At 38.8% G+C, this 21,410-nt stretch overlaps 1 protein-coding gene across 1 annotated transcript in view; it reads left to right on the plus strand.

The window, feature by feature from the left end:
- Positions 1–21,410, plus strand: part of CRADD (CASP2 and RIPK1 domain containing adaptor with death domain) — a 199,337-nt gene that overhangs the window by 90,474 nt on the left and 87,453 nt on the right. The window lies entirely within an intron of this gene.

Here is a 21,410-nt window from a genome sequence, read left to right on the forward strand (position 1 = left end):
TCATGTCATCTGCAAATAGTGAGAGTTTTACTTCTTCTTTTCCAATTTGGATTCCTTTTATTTCTTTTTCTGCTCTGATTGCTGTGGCCAAAACTTCCAAAACTATGTTGAATAGTAATGGTGAAAGTGGGCACCCTTGTCTTGTTCCTGACTTTAGAGGAAATGCTTTCAATTTTTCACCATTGAGGATAATGTTTGCAGTGGGTTTGTCATATATAGCTTTTATTATGTTGAGGTATGTTCCTTCTATTCCTGCTTTCTGGAGAGTTTTTATCATAAATGGATGTTGAATTTTGTCAAAGGCTTTCTCTGCATCTATTGAGATAATCATATGGTTTTTATTTTTCAATTTGTTAATGTGGTGTATTACATTGATTGATTTGCGGATATTGAAGAATCCTTGCATCCCTGGGATAAAGCCCACTTGATCATGGTGTATGATCTTTTTAATGTGTTGTTGGATTCTGATTGCTAGAATTTTGTTAAGGATTTTTGCATCTATGTTCATCAGTGATATTGGCCTGTAGTTTTCTTTTTTTGTGGGATCTTTGTCAGGTTTTGGTATTAGGGTGATGGTGGCCTCATAGAATGAGTTTGGAAGTTTACCTTCCTCTGCAATTTTCTGGAAGAGTTTGAGCAGGATAGGTGTTAGCTCTTCTCTAAATTTTTGGTAGAATTCAGCTGTGAAGCCGTCTGGACCGGGGCTTTTGTTTGCTGGAAGATTTTTGATTACAGTTTCAATTTCCATGCTTGTGATGGGTCTGTTAAGATTTTCTATTTCTTCCTGGTCCAGTTTTGGAAAGTTGTACTTTTCTAAGAATTTGTCCATTTCTTCCACGTTGTCCATTTTATTGGCATATAATTGTTGATAGTAGTCTCTTATGATCCTTTGTATTTCTGTGTTGTCTGTTGTGATCTCTCCATTTTCGTTTCTAATTTTGTTGATTTGATTTTTCTCCCTTTGTTTCTTGATGAGTCTGGCTAATGGTTTGTCAATTTTATTTATCCTTTCAAAGAACCAGCTTTTGGTTTTGTTGATTTTTGCTATGGTCTCTTTTGTTTCTTTTGCATTTATTTCTGCTCTAATTTTTAAGATTTCTTTCCTTCTACTAACCCTGGGGTTCTTCATTTCTTCCTTTTCTAGTTGCTTTAGGTGTAGAGTTAGGTTATTTATTTGACTTTTTTCTTGTTTCTTGAGGTGTGCCTGTATTGCTATGAACTTTCCCCTTAGGACTGCTTTTACCGTGTCCCACAGGTTTTGGGTTGTTGTGTTTTCATTTTCATTCGTTTCTATGCAAATTTTGATTTCTTTTTTGATTTCTTCTGTGATTTGTTGGTTATTCAGCAGCGTGTTGTTCAGCCTCCATATGTTGGAATTTTTAATAGTTTTTCTCCTGTAATTGAGATCTAATCTTACTGCATTGTGGTCAGAAAAAATGCTTGGAATGATTTCTATCTTTTTGAATTTACCAAGGCTAGCTTTATGGCCCAGGATGTGATCTATCCTGGAGAAGGTTCCATGTGCGCTTGAGAAAAAGGTGAAATTCATTGTTTTGGGATGAAATGACCTATAGATATCAATTAGGTCTAACTGGTCTATTGTATCGTTTAAAGTTTGTGTTTCCTTGTTAATTTTCTGTTTAGTTGATCTATCCATAGGTGTAAGTGGGGTATTAAAGTCTCCCACTATTATTGTGTTATTGTTAATTTCTCCTTTCATACTTGTTAGCATTTGTCTTACGTACTGTGGTGCTCCCGTGTTGGGTGCATATATATTTATAATTGTTATATCTTCTTCTTGGATTGATCCTTTGATCATTATGTAGTGACCTTCTTTGTCTCTTTCCACAGCCTTTGTTTTAAAGTCTATTTTATCTGATATGAGTATTGCTACTCCTGCTTTCTTTTGGTCCCTATTTGCATGGAAAATCTTTTTCCAGCCCTTCACTTTCAGTCTGTATGTGTCCCCTGTTTTGAGGTGGGTCTCTTGTAGACAACATATGTAGGGGTCTTGTTTTTGTATCCATTCAGCCAGTCTTTGTCTTTTGGTTGGGGCATTCAACCCATTTACGTTTAAGGTAATTACTGATAAGTATGTTCCCGTTGCCATTTACTTTATTGTTTTGGGTTCGAGTTTATACACCGTTTTTGTGTTTCCTGTCTAGAGAATATCCTTTAGTATTTGTTGGAGAGCTGGTTTGGTGGTGCAGAATTCTCTCAGCTTTTGCTTGTCTGAAAAGCTTTTGATTTCTCCTTCATACTTGAATGAGATCCTTGCTGGGTACAATAATCTGGGCTGTAGGTTATTTTCTTTCATCATTTTAAGTATGTCTTGCCATTCCCTCCTGGCTTGAAGAGTTTCTATTGAAAGATCAGCTGTTATCCTTATGGGAATTCCCTTGTGTGTTATTTGTTGTTTTTCCCTTGCTGCTTTTAATATTTGTTCTTTGTGTTTGATCTTTGTTAATTTGATTAATATGTGTCTTGGGGTGTTTCTCCTTGGGTTTATCCTGTTTGGTACTCTCTGGGTTTCTTGGACTTGGGTGATTATTTCCTTCCCCAGTTTAGGGAAGTTTTCAACTATTATCTCCTCAAGTATTTTCTCATGGTCTTTCTTTTTGTCTGCTTCTTCTGGAACCCCTATGATTCGAATGTTGTAGCGTTTAATATTATCCTGGAGGTCTCTGAGATTGTCCTCATTTCTTTTAATTCGTTTTTCTTTTATCCTCTCTGATTCATTTATTTCTACCATTCTATCTTCTAATTCACCAATCCTGTCTTCTGCCTCTGTTATTCTACTATTTGTTGCCTCCAGAGTGTTTTTAATTTCACTTATTGCATTATTCATTATATATTGACTCTTTTTTATTTCTTCTAGGTCCTTGTTAAACCTTTCTTGCATCTTCTCAATCCTTGTCTCCAGGCTATTTATCTGTGATTCCATTTTAGTTTCAAGATTTTGGATCAATTTCACTATCATTATTCGGAATTCTTTATCAGGTAGATTCCCTATGTCTTCCTCTTTTGTTTGGTTTGGTGGGCATTTATCCTGTTCATTTATCTGCTGAGTATTCCTCTGTCTCTTCATCTTGTTTAAATTGCTGAGTTTGGGGTGTCCTTTCTGTATTCTGGCAGTTTGTGGAGTTCTCTTTATTGTGGTGTTTCCTCGCTGTGTGTGGGTTTGTACAGGTGGCTTGTCAAGGTTTCCTGGTTAGGGAAGCTTGTGTCGGTGTTCTGGTGGGTGGAGCTGTATTTCTTCTCTCTGGAGTGCAATGAAATGTCCAGTAATGAGTTATGAGATGTCTATAGTTTTGGGGTGACTTTGGGCAGCCTGTATCTTGAAGCTCAGGGCTGTGTTCCTTTGTTGCTGGAGAATTTGCTTGGTATGTCTTGCCCTGGAACTTATTGGTCCTTGTGTGGTGCTTGGTTTCAGTGTCGGTATGGAGGCATTTGATGAGCTCCTGTGAATGAATGTTCCTTGGAGTCAGGAGTTCCCTGGAGTCAGGGTTTGGACTTAAGTCTCCTGCTTCCGATTATCGGTCTTATTTTTACAGTAGTTTCAAAACTTCTCCTTCTATACAGCACCATTGATAAAACATCTACATTAAAGATGATAAGTTTCTCTACAGTGAGGGTCACTCAGAGAGGTTCACAGGGTTACATGGAGAAGAGAAGAGGGAGGAGGGAGTTAGAGGTGACCCAAATGAGATGAGGTGAATCAATAGTGGAGAGAGTGGGCTAGCCAGTAGTCACATCCTTATGTGCATTCCACAACTAGACCACTCAGAGATGTTCACGGGGTTATACAGAGAAGAGAAGAAGGAGGAAGGTAACAGAGGTGGCCAGAAGGATAAAAGGGGGGAATGAAAAGGAGGGAGACAGATCCAGCCAGTAATCAGTTCCCTAAGTGTTCTCCACCGTCTGGAACACACAGAAATTCACAGAGTTGGGTAGAGTAGAGAGGGGTTAGGGAGGAGACACAGGCGACCTGGTGGAGAAAAAGGAGGGTCCAAAGGGAGAGAGAGCAGTCAAGCCAGTAATCTCACTCCCTAGTGAAAAATGGGTCCTGAAGATTGGGTCCTTAAAGGTACAAAATTGGTAACAAATACATAAAAGCAAAAATTAAAAATCTAGAGTAGAGTTTGGAATTTCAAAAATACGATGTTAAAGAAAAGAAGAAGGAAAAGAAAGAGAGAAAGAACGAACAAACAAAAACAAACAAGGTCGCGAAAATTATAAAGAAAGTACAGGTACAAAATTGATAACTAATACCAGAAAGCGAAAATTAAAAATCTAGAGTAGAGTTTGGAATTTCAAAAATACGATGTTAAAGAAAAGAAGAAGGAAAAGAAAGAGAGAAAAAACGAACAAACAAAAACAAACAAGGTCGCGAAAATTATAAAGTACAGGTACAAAATTGATAACTAATACCAGAAAGCAAAAATTAAAAATCTAGAGTAGAGTTTGGAATTTCAAAAATACAATGTTAAAAAAAAAAAAGAAGAAGAAGAAAAATAAAGAGAGAAAACAAACAAACAAATACGAACAATGTCACAAAAATTATACAGAAAATACAGGTACAAAATTGATATCAAATACCAAAAAGCATAAATTAAAAATCTAGAGTAAAGTTTGGAATTTCAGATATACAATGTTATATAAAAGAAGAAGAGAAAGAAACAGAGAAGAAGAAAAAAAAAAAAAAAGTCACAGAAATTATATAAAAAAAAAACTATAGGTACAAAATTGATAACATATACCAAAAAGCAAAAATTAAAAATCTAGAGTAGAGTTTGGAATTTCAAAAATACAATGTTAAAGAAAAGAAGAAAAAAACAAAAACAAACAAACAAAAAAAACAAGGTCAAAAAATTATAAAATATATATATATGAAGTTTGCTGAAGAAGAAAAAAATAGGGTCTTTTTTTTTTTTTTTTTTGCAAAGTAATAGGTTATAAAAGTGAAAATTAAAGGAACAATAGAGGACTTAAAATTTTTTTTTTTTAATTAAAAAAAAAAGAAAGAATGATTGTAAAAATAATAAAAATATATCTAGGACTTTTTTTTTTTTTTTTTTTTTTTGTGGGTGTTGTGGGTTCAGTTCATTTTTGGCTAGTTCCTTGGTCAGATTTATATTTCTCAAGATCTATAGGCCCCTTCCTATGTAGTCCGTAGTAACCACAGGGTTTTGATCTATTGCCTGTAGCTTCCAAGGCGTTTCCCTCTGTTATATCTTCTTCTGTTTGCTAGTCTCTTCGGTATCTGGTTTCCGCCCTGACTCAAAGGGCACGGTGGAGGACACTTTTTTTTTTTTTTTTTTAGGCTTACTTGTTCAGTCGCGCTGTGGGGAGGGAGGGAGGGAGGGATGCTGCAAACAAATAACACTGGCGTGGGCTCACAGTGCCTCAGCCACCCTGGGTCTGCCCCCGCTCACGGCGCGTGTAGCCTCCCTGTCCACACTGCTCAGACTCTAGGTTGTTCCGCCGGGAACAATCCGAGGCTGACCCTGGGCTGCATGCACTTCCCAGGTCCAAGCCGCTCAGGTTCAGGCACTCGGGTAGTCCTCAGAGGCGCAGACTCAGTTGGGCCTGCGTTTTGTGCTCTTCCCAGGTCCGAGCGCCAATTTGCTCTTCCTAGGCGAGCGCCAATGCTGCGACTTATCGCCTCCCCGCCACTCGGTTATCTGGATGTAAAACCGGCGCACCTTCTCAGGCAGATGTTGACCGTCCAGACCCCCAAGAAGTTTTAGTTAGCAAAGAAGCCTGCTTACAATTTTATAGATAATGTCTCTCTGGGGCTGCGATTGCCCCCTTCCGGCTCTGGCTGCCTGTCACCGGAGGGGGAAGGTCTGCAGCCGGCTATCTCTGTTCAGTCCTTTGTTCCGTGCGCGGGCCTGGCGGTCTTAGGTTAGGGCTGGCTTTTCGCGTGGTAGGTATCCCACAGTCTGGTTTGCTAGCCCAAATTATTTCGCTCAGATAGCGCTCAGGGTATTCAGGCCAGATTCTTACTCTCAGCGATGCAGCCCACGCCGCGCCTCCCTGCCCAGCCCCGGTTTGCTAATGGTGGATGCAGGCGTCTGCGCTGCTTCTCTGCTGGGGGAGTTACCGTAGGGCTCGCAATCTGCGAGTTTTAAATTGTTTATTTATTTTTTCTCCCTGTTATGTTGCCCTCTGTGCTTCCAAAGCTCGGCACAGATTCGGCAGTGAGAAGGTTTCCTGATGTTTGGAAACTTCTCTCTTTTTAAGATTCCCTTCCCGGGACGGAACTCCGTCCCTCCCTCTTTTGTCTCTTTTTTTTTGTTTTTAATATTTTTTCCTACCTCCTTTCGAAGAGTTGGGTTGCTTTTCTGGGTGCCTGATGTCCTCTGCCGGCATTCAGAAGTTGTTTTGTGGAATTTACTCGACTTTTAAATGCTCTTTTGATGAATTTGTGGGGGAGAAAGTGTTCTCCCCGTCCTACTCCTCCGCCATCTTGGCTCCTCCCCTCTGTGTTTCCTTTCCTTATTGCTACTTAGACCCCTGTGTACCTTACTTTGTGTTTCCTTAGCATATTGCTACTAAGTTGTGTTGTTCTGTCTCGCATTTGATATGCTATGTATACATTTGTTCTGTTTGCCCTGTTTTCAGCTTTTAAAACTAATTCATTTACTGTATTTCACAATATACACACAGTAGTCTCAATGTAACAGTACTAACACTACCACCAACAAAGTGATTACTGAGAACAATTTAGTATTTAAAAATTTTCAATTCTGTTTCCTTCCTCTATCCCTCCCCTCTTTCCTTCCTTAGACCACTACTCTCTTAGCAAGTCAAATTTCAGTTATACAATACAGTATTATAAACTATGGTCACAATGTTATACATTTAATCCTCAGACCTCACTCATCTTATAATAACGTTGCTACTGTTTTACCAAACTCTGCTCATTCCTAAGTTCAGTCGCTTAGTCATGACTCTTTGCGACCCCATGGACTGCACCATGCCAGGCCTTCCTGTCCATCACCAACTCCCAGAGTTTATTCAAAGTCATCTCCATTGAGTCCGTGATGCAATCCAACCATCTCATCCTCTGTCATCCCCTTCTCCTCCCACCTTCAATCTTTCCCAGCATCAGGGTCTTTTCAAATGAGTCTGTTCTTCCCATCAGGTGGCTTGAGTATTGGAGATTCAGCTTCAGCATCAGTCCTTCCAGTGAATATTCAGGACTGGTTTCCTTTAGGATGAACTGGTTGGATCTCCTCGCAGTCCAAGGGACTCTCAAGAGTCTTCTCCAACACCACAGTTCAAAAGCATCAATTCTTCAGCACTCAGCTTTCTTATAGTCCAACTCTCACATCCATACATGACTACTGGTAAAACCATAGCTTTGACTAGATGGACCTTTGCTGGCAAAGTAATGTCTCTGCTTTTTAATATGCTGTCTAGGTTGGTCATAACTTTTTCCCCAAGGATCAAGTGTCTTTTAATTCCATGGCTGCAGTCACCATCTGCAGTGATTTTGCAGCCCAGGAAAATAAAGTCTGTTTCCATTGTTTCCCCATCTATTTGCCCGGAAGTGATGGGAACAGATGCCATGCTTTCTTAGTTTTCTGAATATTGAGCTTTAAGCCAACTTTTTCACTCTCCTCTTTCACTTTCAAGAGGCTTTTTAGTTCCTCTTCCCTTTCTGCCATGATGGTGGTGTCATCTGCATATCTGAGGTGATTGATATTTCTTCTGGCAATCTTGATTCCAGCTTGTGCTTCATCCAGCCCAGTGTTTCTCATGACGTACTCTGCATGTAAGTTGAATAAGCAGGGTGACAACACACAGCCTTGACGTACTCCTTTTCCTATTTGGAACCAGTCTGTTGTTCCATGTCCAGTTCTAACTGTTGCTTCTTGACCTGCATACAGATTTCTCAAGAGGCAGGTAAGGTGCTCTGGTATTCCAATCTCTTGAAGAATTTCCCACAGTTTGTTGTGATCTACACAGTCAAAGGCTTTGGCATAGTCAATAAAACAGAAGTAGATGTTTTTCTGTAACTCTCTTGCTTTTTTGATGATCCAACAGATGTTGGCAATTTGTTGGCTAGCATGTGAGATGAGTGCAATTGTGCAGTAGTTTGAAGATTCTTTGGCATTGCCTTTCATTGGGATTGCAATGAAAACTGACCTTTTCCAGTCCTGTGGCCACTGCGGAGTTTTCCAAATTTACTGGCATATTGAGTGCAGCACTTTCACAGCATCATCTTTCAGGATTTGAAATAGTTCAACTGGAATTCCATCACCTCCACTAGCTTTGTTCATAGTGATGCATCCTAAGGCCCACTTGACTTCACATTCCAGGATGTCTGGCTCTAGGTGAGAGATCACACCATTGCGATTATCTGTGTCGTAAAGATCTTTTTTGTGTAGCTCTTCTGTGTATTCTTTCCACCTCTTCTTAATATCTTCTGCTTCTGTTAGGTCTATACCATTTCTGTCCTTATTGAGCTCATCTTTGCATGAAATGTTCCCTTGGTATCTCTAATTTACTTGAAGAGATCTCCAGTCTTTCCCATTCTATTGTTTTCCTCTATTTCTTAGCAGTGAGCACTGAGGAAGGCTTTCTTATCTCTCCTTGCTATTTTTTGGAACTCTGCATTTAAATGGGTATATCTTTCCTTTTCTCCTTTGCTTTTTGCTTCTCTTCTTTTCACAGCTATTTATAAGGCCTCCTCAGACAACCATTTTGCCTTTTTGCATTTCTTTTTCTTGGGGATGGTCTTGATTCCTGTCTCCTGTACAATGTCACAAACCTCTGTCCATAGTTCTTCAGGCACTCTGTCTTTCAGATCTAATCCCTTGAATCTATTTGTCACTTCTACTGTATAATCGTAAGGGATTTGACTTAGGTCATACCTGAATGGTCTAGTGGTTTTCCCTACTTGCTTCAATTTAAGTCTTAATTTGGCAATAAGGAGTTCATGATCAGAGCCACAGTCAGCTCCAGATCTTGTTTTTGCTGACTGTATAGAGCTTCTCCATCTTTTGCTGCAAAGAATATAATCAGTCTGATTTTGGTGTTGACCATCTGGTGATGTCCATGTGTAGAGTCTTCTCTTGTGTTGTTGGAAGAGGGTGTTTGCTATGACCAGTGCGTTCTCTTGGCAAAACTCTATTAGCCTTTACCCTGCTTCATTCTGTACCCCAAGGCCAAATTTGCCTGTTACTCCAGGTGTTTCTTGACTTCCTACTTTTGCATTCCAGTCCCCTATAATAAAAAGGACATCTCTTTTGTGTGTGTGAGTTCTAGAAGGTCTTGTAGGTCTTCATGGAAATGTTCAACTTCAGCTTCTTCAGCAACCACTGTTCTACTCCTTGTTTCTGTGAGTCTGACTTTTTTCCTTTTATATTCTACATATAAATGATACTAGGCAGTATTTATCTTTTTCTCTCTGACTGACTTCATTTAGCATAATGCTTTTTAGCTTTATTCATGTTGTTGCATGTGGCAGGATTTCCTTCTTTTTTAAGGCTGGATAATATTCCATTAAATGTTGATATATCACATTTTATTCATCCATTATTGTGTGAGCAGACACTTGGGTGGTTTCTGTACCTTCACTGTGGTGAATAATGCTGCAATGAGTATTAGAATACAGAGATATCTTTTCAAGATAGTAATTTCGTTCCCTTCAGATGTATATCCAGAAGGAAGATTTTTGGATCATATTGTATTTATGATTTAAATTTCTTAAGGAACCTCTATACTGTTTTCCATAGTGACTGTCCCAGTTTCATTCTCACCAGCAGTGTACAAGTGTTCTTTTTTTCTCTGCATCCTTGTTAGCATGTGTTATCTCTTGTCTTTTTGATAATAGACATCCTAAGAAATGTGGGGTACTATCTCACAGTGGTTTTGGTTAGTGTTTTGCTGATGATGGCACCCCACTCGAGTACTCTTGCCTGGAGAATCCCATGGACGGAGGAGCCTGGTGGGCTGCAGTCCATGGGGTGGCTGGGAGTCGGACACAACTGAGCGACTTCAGTTTCACTTTTCACTTTCATGCATTGGAGAAGGACATGGCAACCCACTCCAGTGTTCTTGCCTGGAGAATCCCAGGGACGGGGACAGCCTGGTGGGCTGCCATCTATGGGGTTGCACAGAGTCGGACACGACTGACGCGACTTAGCAGCAGCAGCAGCAGTGATGCTGAGCACCTTTTCATGTACCTGGCCATTTGCAAGTCTCCTTTGGAAAATGTCTATTCCAATCCTTTGTTCATTTTTAAAATAGGTTATTTGGTTTGTTTTGCTGTTGAGTTGTATGAGTACCTTGTATATTTTGGATATTAGTTACTTATTGTATATGTGATTTGCAGTATTTCCTCCCAGGAAATATTACCTCCAAGGAGGTAAGCTGCCTTTTCATTTTGCTCATGATTTCCTTTCTTGTGCAGAAGCTTGTTAGTTTGGTATAGTCCCACTTGTTTACTTTTGCTTTTATTGTCTTTGCTTTTGATGTCAAATCCGAAAACATATTGCCAGATTAGTGCCAAGGAGCTTACCATCCATGTTTTCTTCTAGGAATTTCAGGTTTTATCTTCATGTCTTTAATTCATTTTGGTGGGTTAACTTTAAATCTTCTTTATTTATTTTTGGCTGTACTAGGTCTGCATTGCTGTGCATGGGCTTTCTTTAGTCGCAGCAAGGAGGGGCTATTCTTCATTGCATTGTGATAGCTTCTCATTGCAGTGGCTTCTCTCGTTGCAGAGCACAGGCTTTAGGTGCATGGGACTCAGTACTTCCAGCTTGTGGGCTCTAGAGTGTGGGCTTACTAGTTGTGGCACATGGGCTTAGTTACTCCATGGCATGTGGGATCTTCCTGGAACAGGGATCGAACCCATATCCCTTGCATTGGCAGATGGATTCTTAACTACTGGGAAGTATCCTTGAATCCATTTTAAGTTGATTTTTGGATATGGTAAAAGACAGAGGTACACTTTTATTGCTTTGCATATGGTTGTCCAGTTTTCCCAGCATTATTTATAGAAAAGACTCTCCTTTCTATGTTGTATATAATTGGCTCCTTTGTTGAAAACTAGTTGACCATATGTGCATGGATTTTTTTTTTCTGAGTTCTATGTTTGGCTCCATTGACCTTTATGTCTAGTTTTATGCCAATACCGTGCTATTTTGATGATGATAACTTTGTAATGTGTCTCAAAATCAGAAAGTGTGATGCCTCCAGGAGGCATCTATGAAACCAAATAGACAGCTCAGAAAAAACAAACAAACAAACAAAAACCCCGTGCACCTATGGTCAACTAGTTTTCACCAAAGCAGCCAAGAATATACAATGTAGAAAGGAGAGTGTCTTCAATAAATGTGCTGGGAAAACTACAGTGTTCAGTTCAGTTCAGTTGCTCAGTCATGTCCGACTCTACAACCCCATGGACTGCACCACACCAGGCTTCCCCATCCATTGAGTTGGTGATGCCATCCAACCATCTCATCGTCTGTCATCCCCTTCTCCTCCCACCTTCAATCTTTCCCAGTGTTAGGTCTTTTCAAATGAGTCTGTTCTTCCTATGAGGTGGCCAGATTATTGGATTTTCACCTTCAGCATCAGTCCTTCCAGTGAATATTCAGGACTGGTTTCCTTTAGGATGAACTGGTTGAATCACCTTGCAGTCCAAGGGACTCTCAAGAGTCTTTCCCCAACACCACAGTTCAAAAGCATCACTTCTTTGGTCCTTAGCTTTCTTTATAGTCCAACTCTCACATCCATACATGACTACTGGTAAAACCATAGCTTTGACTAGATGGACCTTTGTTGGTAAAATAATCTCTCTGCTTTTTAATATGCTGTCTGGGTTGGTCACAGCTTTTCTTCCAAGTAGCAAGTGTCTTTTAATTCCATGGCTGCAGTCACCATCTGCCGTGATTTTGGAGCCCAGAAAAATAAAGTCAGCCACTGTTTCCCCATCTATTTCCCATGAAGTGATGGGACCGGATGCCATGATCTTCGTTTTCTGAATGTTGAGCTTTAAGCCAATGTTTTCACTCTCCTCTTTCACTTTCATCAAGAGGCTTTTGAGTTCCTCTTCACTTTCTGCCATAAGGGTGGTGTCATCTGCATATCTGAGGTTATTGATATTTCTCTTGGCAGTCTTGATTCCAGCTTGTGCTTCTTCCAGCCCAGCGTTTCTCATGATGTACTCTGCATATAAGTTAAATAAGGAGGGTGACAACTTACTAGCCTTGATGATACTCCTTTCCCTATTTGGAACCAGTCTGTTGTTCCATGTCCAGTTCTAACTGTTGCTTCTTGACCTGCATACAGGTTTCTCAAGAGGCAGGTCAAGTGGTCTGATATTCCCATCTCTTTCAGAATTTTCCACAGTTTATTGTGATCCACACAGTCAAAGGCTTTGGCATTGTCAATAAAGCAGAACCACATGGAAAGTACAAATTTTAGTATTGTTTTTTCTATTTTTGTGAAAAATGCCATTTTGATAGAGATTTCACTGAATCTGTAGATTTCTTTGAGTGTGGACATTTTAGCAATAATTTTTCCATTCCATGAACACATATCTTTTCATTTATTTCTTTCATCAAAGTATTACAAAGTTCAGTATACAGATCTTTCACCTCCTTGGTTAAATTTATTCCTGTATATTTTGTCCTTTTTGATGCTATTGTAAATGGGGTTGTTTTTTACCTGGAGGATAATTGCTTTACAATGTTGTATTGATTGCTGCTGTACATCAACGTGAATCAGCCAAAGTATATATATATTCCCGCCCTCCCACCGCACCCCTCGTCCCACCTCTCTAGGTTATCTACAGAGCACTGGGCTTAGCACCCTGTGCTTTGCAGCAATTTCCCACTAGCTATCTAGTACATGGGGTTATTTTTTCTTAATTTCTAATTCTGCTAGTTTGCTGTTATTTTATAGAAATGCAGCTGATTTTCATATATTGGTTTTTTTTAATCCTGCAACTTTACTGAATTCATTTATTAGTTTTAAGAGATTTTGAGTGGAGTCTTTTAGATTTTCTGTGTGTAATATCATCTCATCTGCAAACACACAATTTTATTTCTACTTTTCTCACTTGGATGCCTTTTATTTATTTATTTTCTTTCCTAATTGTTCTGGCTAGGACTTTTAGTACTCTGTTGAATAATGTGGTGGGAGTGGGCATCTTTGCTTGTTCCTGATCTTAGAGGAAAAGCTTTCATGTTTTCACCACTGAGTGTGATGTTAGCTGTAGGCTTGTCATATGTGACCTTTATTTAGGTACATTCCTTTTATACCCAATATGTCATGAGTTTTTATCATAAAAGGGTGTCACATTTTGTTAAATAATTTTTTTACATCTATTGAGATGATCATTTTTTTTAGTCATTTTATAATGTGTATCACATTTATTGATTTGCATATATTGAATCACTTTTGCATCCCAGGAATAAATGCCACTTGATCATGGTGTGTGATCCTTTTAATGTACTATTGAATTCAATTTCCTAGTATTTTGTTGAGTTTTTTACATCTATGATCATTATGGATATTGACCTATAATTATATTTTCTGGTTGTCTTATAAAATGAGTTTAGAAGTATTCCCACCTCTTCTATTTTTTGGGAGAGTTTGAGGAGGATTGGCATTAATTTTTTAAATGTTTGATAAAATTCACTAGTGAAACCACTTGATCCTGGACTTTTCTTTGTTGGGAGGTTTTTGATTACTAATTTAGTCTCCTTACTAGTAATTGGTCTGTTCAATCTTCTGATTCTTCCTGACTCAGTCTTGGTAGGTTGTATGTTTCTAGGAACTTATCCATTTCTTCTACGTAATCTAACTTTTTGGTATATAACTTTTCATAGTAGTTTCTTACGTTCCTTGGTGTTTTTATGTTATTGTTGCAATGTCTCCTCTTTCACTTCTGATTTTATCTAATTTATTCAATGTTGAGTGCATAAATATTTATAATTGTTATATCCATTTGATGAATTAACCCTTTTATAATTATATGATGACATTCTTTGTCTCTTGTTACAATTTTTAGCTAAAGTCTATTTTGTCTGATAGAATTATAACTATCCCTGTTTTCTTTTGGTTTTCATTTCTATAAAATATCTTTTCCCTTCACTTATGGACTATTTGTATACTTAAGGTTAAAGTGAGTCTCTTATATATAGCATATGGTAAGAGTCTTACTTTTTAATCCATTCAGTCACTCTGTGTCTTTTGATTGGATAATTTAGTCCATTTATCAATACAGTTCATGTATTGATAGGTATAGACTTACTACTGCCATTTTGTTAATTATTTTCTGGCTTTTTGATAGTTCTTTTCTTCCTCTCTCACTTTCTTCTTTTGTGATTTGATCATTTTCTATAGTGGTATACATAGATTCTTTTATCTTAATTTTTTTGTGTATATACTATAGGCTTTTGCTTTGTGGTACTACAAGACTTACATAAAACATCTTGTATTTACAACAATTTATTTTAAGCTGATAGCAACTTAACTTCAAATGCATACAAAAGCTCTACATTTTTACATTCACTTTTATCCATATTTTATGTTTTTCATGTCACACTTTACATCTTTTTATATTGTGTGTCTATTAACAGATTATTGTAGGTATAACTGCTTTTAATACTTTTACCTTTTAACCTTTATACTAGAACTATAAGTTATTTATCCATCACCATTATAATGTTAGAGAGTATTCTGAATTTAGCTCTGTGTTCACCTTTATCAGGGGATTTTATTCTTTCAGATGTTTTCCTGTTACTAATTAGGATCTTTTTATTTCAGCTTGAATAGCTCTCTTTAACATTTCTTGTAAGGCTAGTCTAGTGATGATAAACTCCTTCAGCTTTTGTTTATCTCTTTATCTCTTCTTTAATTCTGAGTGACAGCATTGCTGGGTAGAGTATTCTTGGTTGGCAGATTTTTTCTTTTAGCATTTGAATATATTATTCCACTTCCTTCTGGCCTGTAAAGTTTCTGCTGAAAAATCTGCTGAGAGTCTTATGGGAGTCCTCCTGTATGCAACAAGTTGTTTTTCTCTTGCTGCTTTTAAGATTTTCTCTTTGTCTTTAATTTTGACAACTTAATTACAATATGTCACTGTGTGGGTCTCTATGGATTAACCTTATTTGGTACTTTTTGGACTTTTTGTATTTGGATATATATATTTTTAGATTAGAGAATTTTTCAGCCATTATTTCTTTGAATACACTTTCTCCCCATTCTCTCTTTCTTTCTCTTGTCTATTATGGGATGCTTAAATGCAAATATTGATCTCCTTGGTGCTGTCCCATAAGTTCCTTAAGCTATTATTCTTTTTTATTCTCTTTTCTTTTTCACTTTTCTGGATGAAGTCCACTTCCCTACATTCAACTTTGCTGATCCTTTCTTCCACTTGATCTAGTCTGCTGTTGAGTTCCTGTACTGAATTTTTCAGTTCACTTATTGTATTCCTTAGCTCTATTATTTATGTTCATTACTTTTTAATATTTTCTGTCTCTTTGTTGAAATTCTCACTTCGTTTAGGCATTGCTCTTCTGACCTCAGTAAACATCTTAATGATCAATATTTTGAACTCTCTATAAGGTAAATCACTCATTTCTATTTTATTAAGATTGGTTTCTGGAGGTTTATCTTGTTCTTTTGTTTGGAACATTGTCTCCTGTTTCTTCATTAGCCTTATTCTCTGTGTTTGTCTATGCATTAGGTAAAACAGCTACTTCTTCCATTCTTGACAGTGTGGTTTTATGTAGGAGTTGAACCTTATCAGTCAACCCTGTCTGAGCTCCTTGTTGTCTCTCAAAGATCATCCAGCTGCCATCTTTGTCCTTAGTGGCTCCCAGTAGTAGGATTATAGTCACCTCTAATATGCATGCTAATTAGAAGCCAGATCCTCAAGCAGCAGCTTATAGAGTGTGCAGTCAAACCTCTCCCAGGGAAAACTAGAAGATGGGCATTTTTGCCTGTTCCCTCTGTGTTGAGCCCTTATGGTATAACAACAGTGAGTGCTCACACATGCCTTTTAAGAACTGATTCTTTGTTTGCTGCTGTTTTGTGGGACTCATGAATGCAAGCCCTGCTGGATATCAGAGCTAGGCAATCTAGAAGCCCATGTCTCAGGTGGCAGCTGCAAAACTGGGACACCAGAAATGTGTGCAAGCTTCTTCCAGAGTGATGCTGGTAACTTGTTTTTATCATTGGAGCAGGTCAGAGGGGGAAAGTGGAGTAAGTGCCCATCAGCTCCCCCAGGCTCAGGTGTGGATCGTAGCCAGCCTCTAGATGCACACTGAATTCGAAGTTGGACCCTCAAACAGTAGCTTAAGTTGCACTTAAACATCTTCTAGGTAAAGACTGGGAGACGGGCATTTTTGCCCATTCCCTTTGCACTGGGCCTCTGAGGAGTAGCCTTGGCAAGTGCTCCCTGCCTAAGAACTGCTTCTTTGCTCTAGTCTTGTGGTCCTGTGGATACAGCCCCATGGGCTTTTAGAGCTAGGTGTTTGGGAGCTTGTCTCTTGATTGTGAGTCTTAAAAGTTGGGGCACTAGATATGCAGTCTAAACCCTTAGTATTTAATTAATACCCTTTTTTTTGGTCTTTATTTTATTTATTTTATTTTATTTTTAAACTTTACAGTATTGTATTAGTTTGTTATGAATTTAAGTTCTTTTTTATTTTAGTCATTGTTACAAACACTACGGTCATGAACATCTACTTGTGTACCTTTTTTAGTCTTTTTCTGTCTCCTTGGAATTAACTCCTGAAACTGAAAGTATGGGGTCAGCTAGCAGGTACACTTTTTTTCCCCTGCGAACTGTATCATTAAACTTCTCACCCATTGTTATGACAGATTCCACTCTTGAAATCTAGAGAATTAGTGATTTTTAGCATTTTTCAGTTTGATAGGAAAAAATACCATTGTTCTTTTCAATTTGCACTTTTATTATTAGTGAGATTGAGCAAGTTTTCAGTTGGTCATTTGTAGTTTTGTATATGTGTGTGTGTGTGTATGTGTGTGTGAACAGCCTGTTTATGGCTTCTGCTTATTTTCTATCAGTATTTTTATTTCTTTCTTACGCATACGTAGGTGTTCTTTACGTATCACAGATTAAAAACCTTTTGTTATGTATATTTTCAAATATAAATCTGTATAATAAATAACTAACCAGCATACTTTTGCTATTAGAGTTGGCCTTTGCAAAGGAGCAAAAAAGGAGCCCTGTTTAGTCTGTTTAAATTGTGATTATTTCTCAAATATTTATGTCCTTTGCATACTTAGTAATATTATGGTAATAATGTGCTTCGTAGCAGGGACTAACAGCAACTACATAAAATAGAAGTAAGATAATATAATAGAGTGGGAAAAACATTAAAATTAGAACTGGAAGTCTGGGTTCCAGACCTGGCCTCACCTTTCTTTACCTCTGTGATCTTGGTTAGTCCACATATTCTCCCTGAGCCTTAATTTCCTCATCTATATAGTGGTCAAATTTATATTAGTCTCACAGGGCTAAGATGAGATCATGTGTGAAAAAAATTATTGCAGTAAGAGTTACACAGTACAAGTGATAATGATAGTAAGTGTGGCATAAGTGTAGCAGGTTGAATGTTTACCTTATTAAAATGATCATCTTTTGAGATAACCTAATTATAAAATATTTAGCCTAACATCTTTCTGAGTCTGTGGTTTTTGAGTTTGTACTACTTTGCAGGAGGCCTTTAGAAAGAAATAGTTTGCTGTTCAAAAATTCAAGCTGGTGTTCTTTGCAACAATGCAGAACATGTTTGTGGTGTGCTGGCTTCTAGGGCACTGTGCTTCTGTCTCCAATATTGACACCTTTGTGAGCTCATTAGCCACCTTTCTGGTAAAAGCCATTTTGATCTGTGATGAGGGCATTGCATTAAAAGGGCATTGATGTTGGAAATCTATATTTTGGTCTTTTCATTAAAAGGCAGTCTTCACAGAAGAGGCAGTATGAATTTGCATTGCAAAGGATAGCTTATTTCTTTTAAAAACTCTTGAAACCAGGTAATTTAATTATGTCTCTGCCACAGCCTTTTATCTTCCTCTGCATAGGAGCTCCGTTTTCTCTTGATGCTTCATACTGGAAGCCGGTCTTCTTATTCTCAGAATTAATTAACATGCAAATACTTGTCTAGAGACTCAGGAGCACTCCTTTTTTCCATTAGCATTTAAATGTCACTCTTAATGATGTCAGATTGACTCTTTTAAGGGTAAATTAAAATGGTATACTCATCATCTGATTATTTCCCAGAGCATGTTATTGGTATTTCTGATTATTTGGTCTTAGTGTGAGTTTTATCTGCTACTGTTCCCAGGCTAATCGAGTCAGAGCCAAGACCATACGGTGTGTGTGTTGTGTTAGTCGCTCAGTCGTACCCGACTCTTTGTGACCCCGTGAACTGCAGCCCACCAGTCTCCTCTGTCCATGGGATTTTCCAGGCAGGGATACTGGAGTGGGTTGCCATTTCCTTCTCCAGGGACCATACAGTAGTACCCTCTTATCTGCAGTTTCACTTTCCATGGTTTCAGTGACCTGCAATCAACTGTGGTCTGAAAATAGTAAATGGAAAATTCCAGAAATAAGTAATTCATAAGTTTTAAATTGTACACTGTTCTGAGTAGTCTGATGAAATCTTGGGCTGTTTTGCCCTGTCCACCCAGGATGTGAATCGTGCCTTTGTCCAGTGCATCCCACCTGTTCTTCACGTAATAAGCATCTCAATTATCAGGTCCCCTGACTTGTATCACAGTGCTTGTATTCAGGTAACCTTATTAATGGCCCCAAAGCACAAGAGTAGTGATGCTAGCAATTCAGACATGTGAAAGAGAAACTGTCAAGTGCTTTTTAAAATGAAAAGGTAAAAGTTTTGACTTAATAAGGAAAGAAAAAAAATTGAAAGAGGAAAAAAATTGTATGCTGAGGTTGCTAAGATCTACAGTAAGAATAAATCTTCTGTGAAATTGTGAACAAGGGAGAAGAATTTTGTGCTACTTTTGCTGTAGCACCTCAAACTACAGCGATACTGTGTGATGAGTGCTCAGTGAGAACATCGAGAAAGGCATTAAATTGAAGGTAGAAGACATGCAGCAGCAGCAGCAGAAGCAGAAGACATGAACAGAAAATGTGTTCCAGTTGGTGGCAACATATCACTCCAGAAAGCATTGAGTCTATACAAAGATGACAGCAAGGGATCCCCTTAAGCGAGTGACACTAAGCCTTTTACTACAGGTAAGGAATGGTTACACAGATTCAGGGATGGGTTTGAACTAAAACAGGTTACTGGAGAGGCTGAGTCTGTCATCAGAAAGCACTGTCACGTTTCCAGTGGGGTTTTAGAAGTTAATTAAGGAGAAAGACCACATTCACATACCTTATATTACAATGTATTGTATAATTGCTGTATTTTTAGTTATTGTTGTTATTCTTCTACTTAGTTTATAAATTAAACTCCATCATAGGTATGTATGGGCTTCCCTGGTAGCTCAGATGGTAAAGAATCTGCCTGCAGTGCAGGAGACCTGGGTTTGATCCCTGGGTCAGGAAGATTCCCTGGAGAAGGAAATGGCTACCCACTCCAGTATTTTTGCCTGGAGAATTCCATGGACAGAGGAACCTGGCAGGCTACAGTCCGGTGGGGTTGCAAAGAGTCAGACACGACTGAGCGCCTAACACACACATATGTATGTATAGGAAAAAACAGAAAATGCATTCAGTACTATCCATGGTTTCAGGCAAACGCCAAAGGTCTTGAGACATAGGCTGTGCAGATAAAGGGGAACTACTGTACTTGATTGCTGAAAAGCTGGGTTATAGCCTTTCTTTGCCTATGGCTTCTAGAAAGGCCTACTTGCCATACCTTACACGTCTCAGCACCAAGTGAGATGCTGTAGTGGAGGACTATAGCATCTATAGTGCAGGAACAGCACCTGCACAAAGTGTTAGCAACAGGCCAGGGTGCCCAGGAATTAGGTGTAGAGGGGCTTGGGTAGTAGCCATGTAGTATGGAATAAAGAAGGTGGACTTTAGAGTTAGAGACTCATAGGTTCAAATCTTGCCTGTGTCAGTTTGAAGCTATGTGACCTTGAGCAAATTACTTGTCTTCTCTGAGACTCAGTTTCCTCCCCAGTAAAACATAAATAGGAACGTGTACCACTCAGGTTGTTGGGAGGGTTAAAGGTGATAATGTGTATTAAGTACTACACAGTCAGAGTAAGCTATCTGCTTTATCAGAGAACCCCCAAATTCTAGTGATTTATTTAGATTATTTCCATCTGAGGGAGGGCGGGCTCTGTTCTATGCAGACATTCAGCCACCCAGACTTCTTTTAGCCCGTGGTTGTGCCATTCCCTAAGGCTGTGTAGCCCTTCACTGGATTATTTATCTCTTGCTGGCAGGTGAAGAAAGAGTGTGAGCATGTGGACTGCGCAGGAGGCTTTATGGGCCGGGCTGGAGATGGTGCGCAGCCCTGCCGCTCGTCTCCTGCTGGCCAGAATGCACTTTCATAGATGCACCTGCTTGCAAGTTAGCCTGGGGAATGTGTGTCTAGGGGGAAGGCAAAATGAGTTTGTTTGGTGAACACATAGTCTTCCACTATGCCGCTGCTGCTGCTAAGTCGCTTCAGTCGTGTCCGACTCTGCGACCCCATAGACAGCAGCCCACCAGGCTCCCCTGTCCCTGGGATTCTCCAGGCAAGAACACTGGAGTGGGTTGCCATTTCCTTCTCCAGTGCGTGAAAGTGAAAAATGAAAGTGAAGTTGCTCAGTCGTGTCCGACTCGTAGCGACGCCATGGACAGGCATCCAGTAATATGTGTTGAGTAAATGAAAGAAAGAATGAATGCATTCTCTGTTCATTATCCTCTCCATGGACTTAGAGAGTGTTAGAGCTGATAAGGGGCCTTCCTTAGAAGTGATTAAGTTTTACTCTCTTTATTTTACCAATGAGGAACCTGAGGTCCTGAGGAACTTAGTGACCTAATTAAGATCTTCCAGATATTAGTGGCAGGTCTAGAGACCCTGAATCTTCTTTCCCAAAAGCTTCTGTTTACCCTGCATTTAATTATTTGAAACATCATTCTTTGTTTTCTACCATAGGGTTTCCTTTGCTCTTTGGCATGTGAAGATGAGGAGTTTTAACACGTTAGTTTGGTCATTGTAGGTAGACTTCGATTTTGTTTGGGAAGAGGAATTTGGTATTTTAGGGTGGTGGGAGAGATACCCTCAGAGGCTGGAGACTCCACAGATGTTTAGTATTTTGCACCAAGAGTGAAAATTAACCTTCATTCACCCACTCATGTGTTTAAGCAACCTTTGTTTAGCCTTCTTCTATGTATAATGAATTATACAAGGTGATCTGGATTATACAAGGTGGTTATTAAT

Source organism: Bos indicus, chromosome 5 (genome assembly GCF_029378745.1).
Source record: "Bos indicus isolate NIAB-ARS_2022 breed Sahiwal x Tharparkar chromosome 5, NIAB-ARS_B.indTharparkar_mat_pri_1.0, whole genome shotgun sequence".
Classification (NCBI taxonomy): domain Eukaryota; kingdom Metazoa; phylum Chordata; class Mammalia; order Artiodactyla; family Bovidae; genus Bos; species Bos indicus.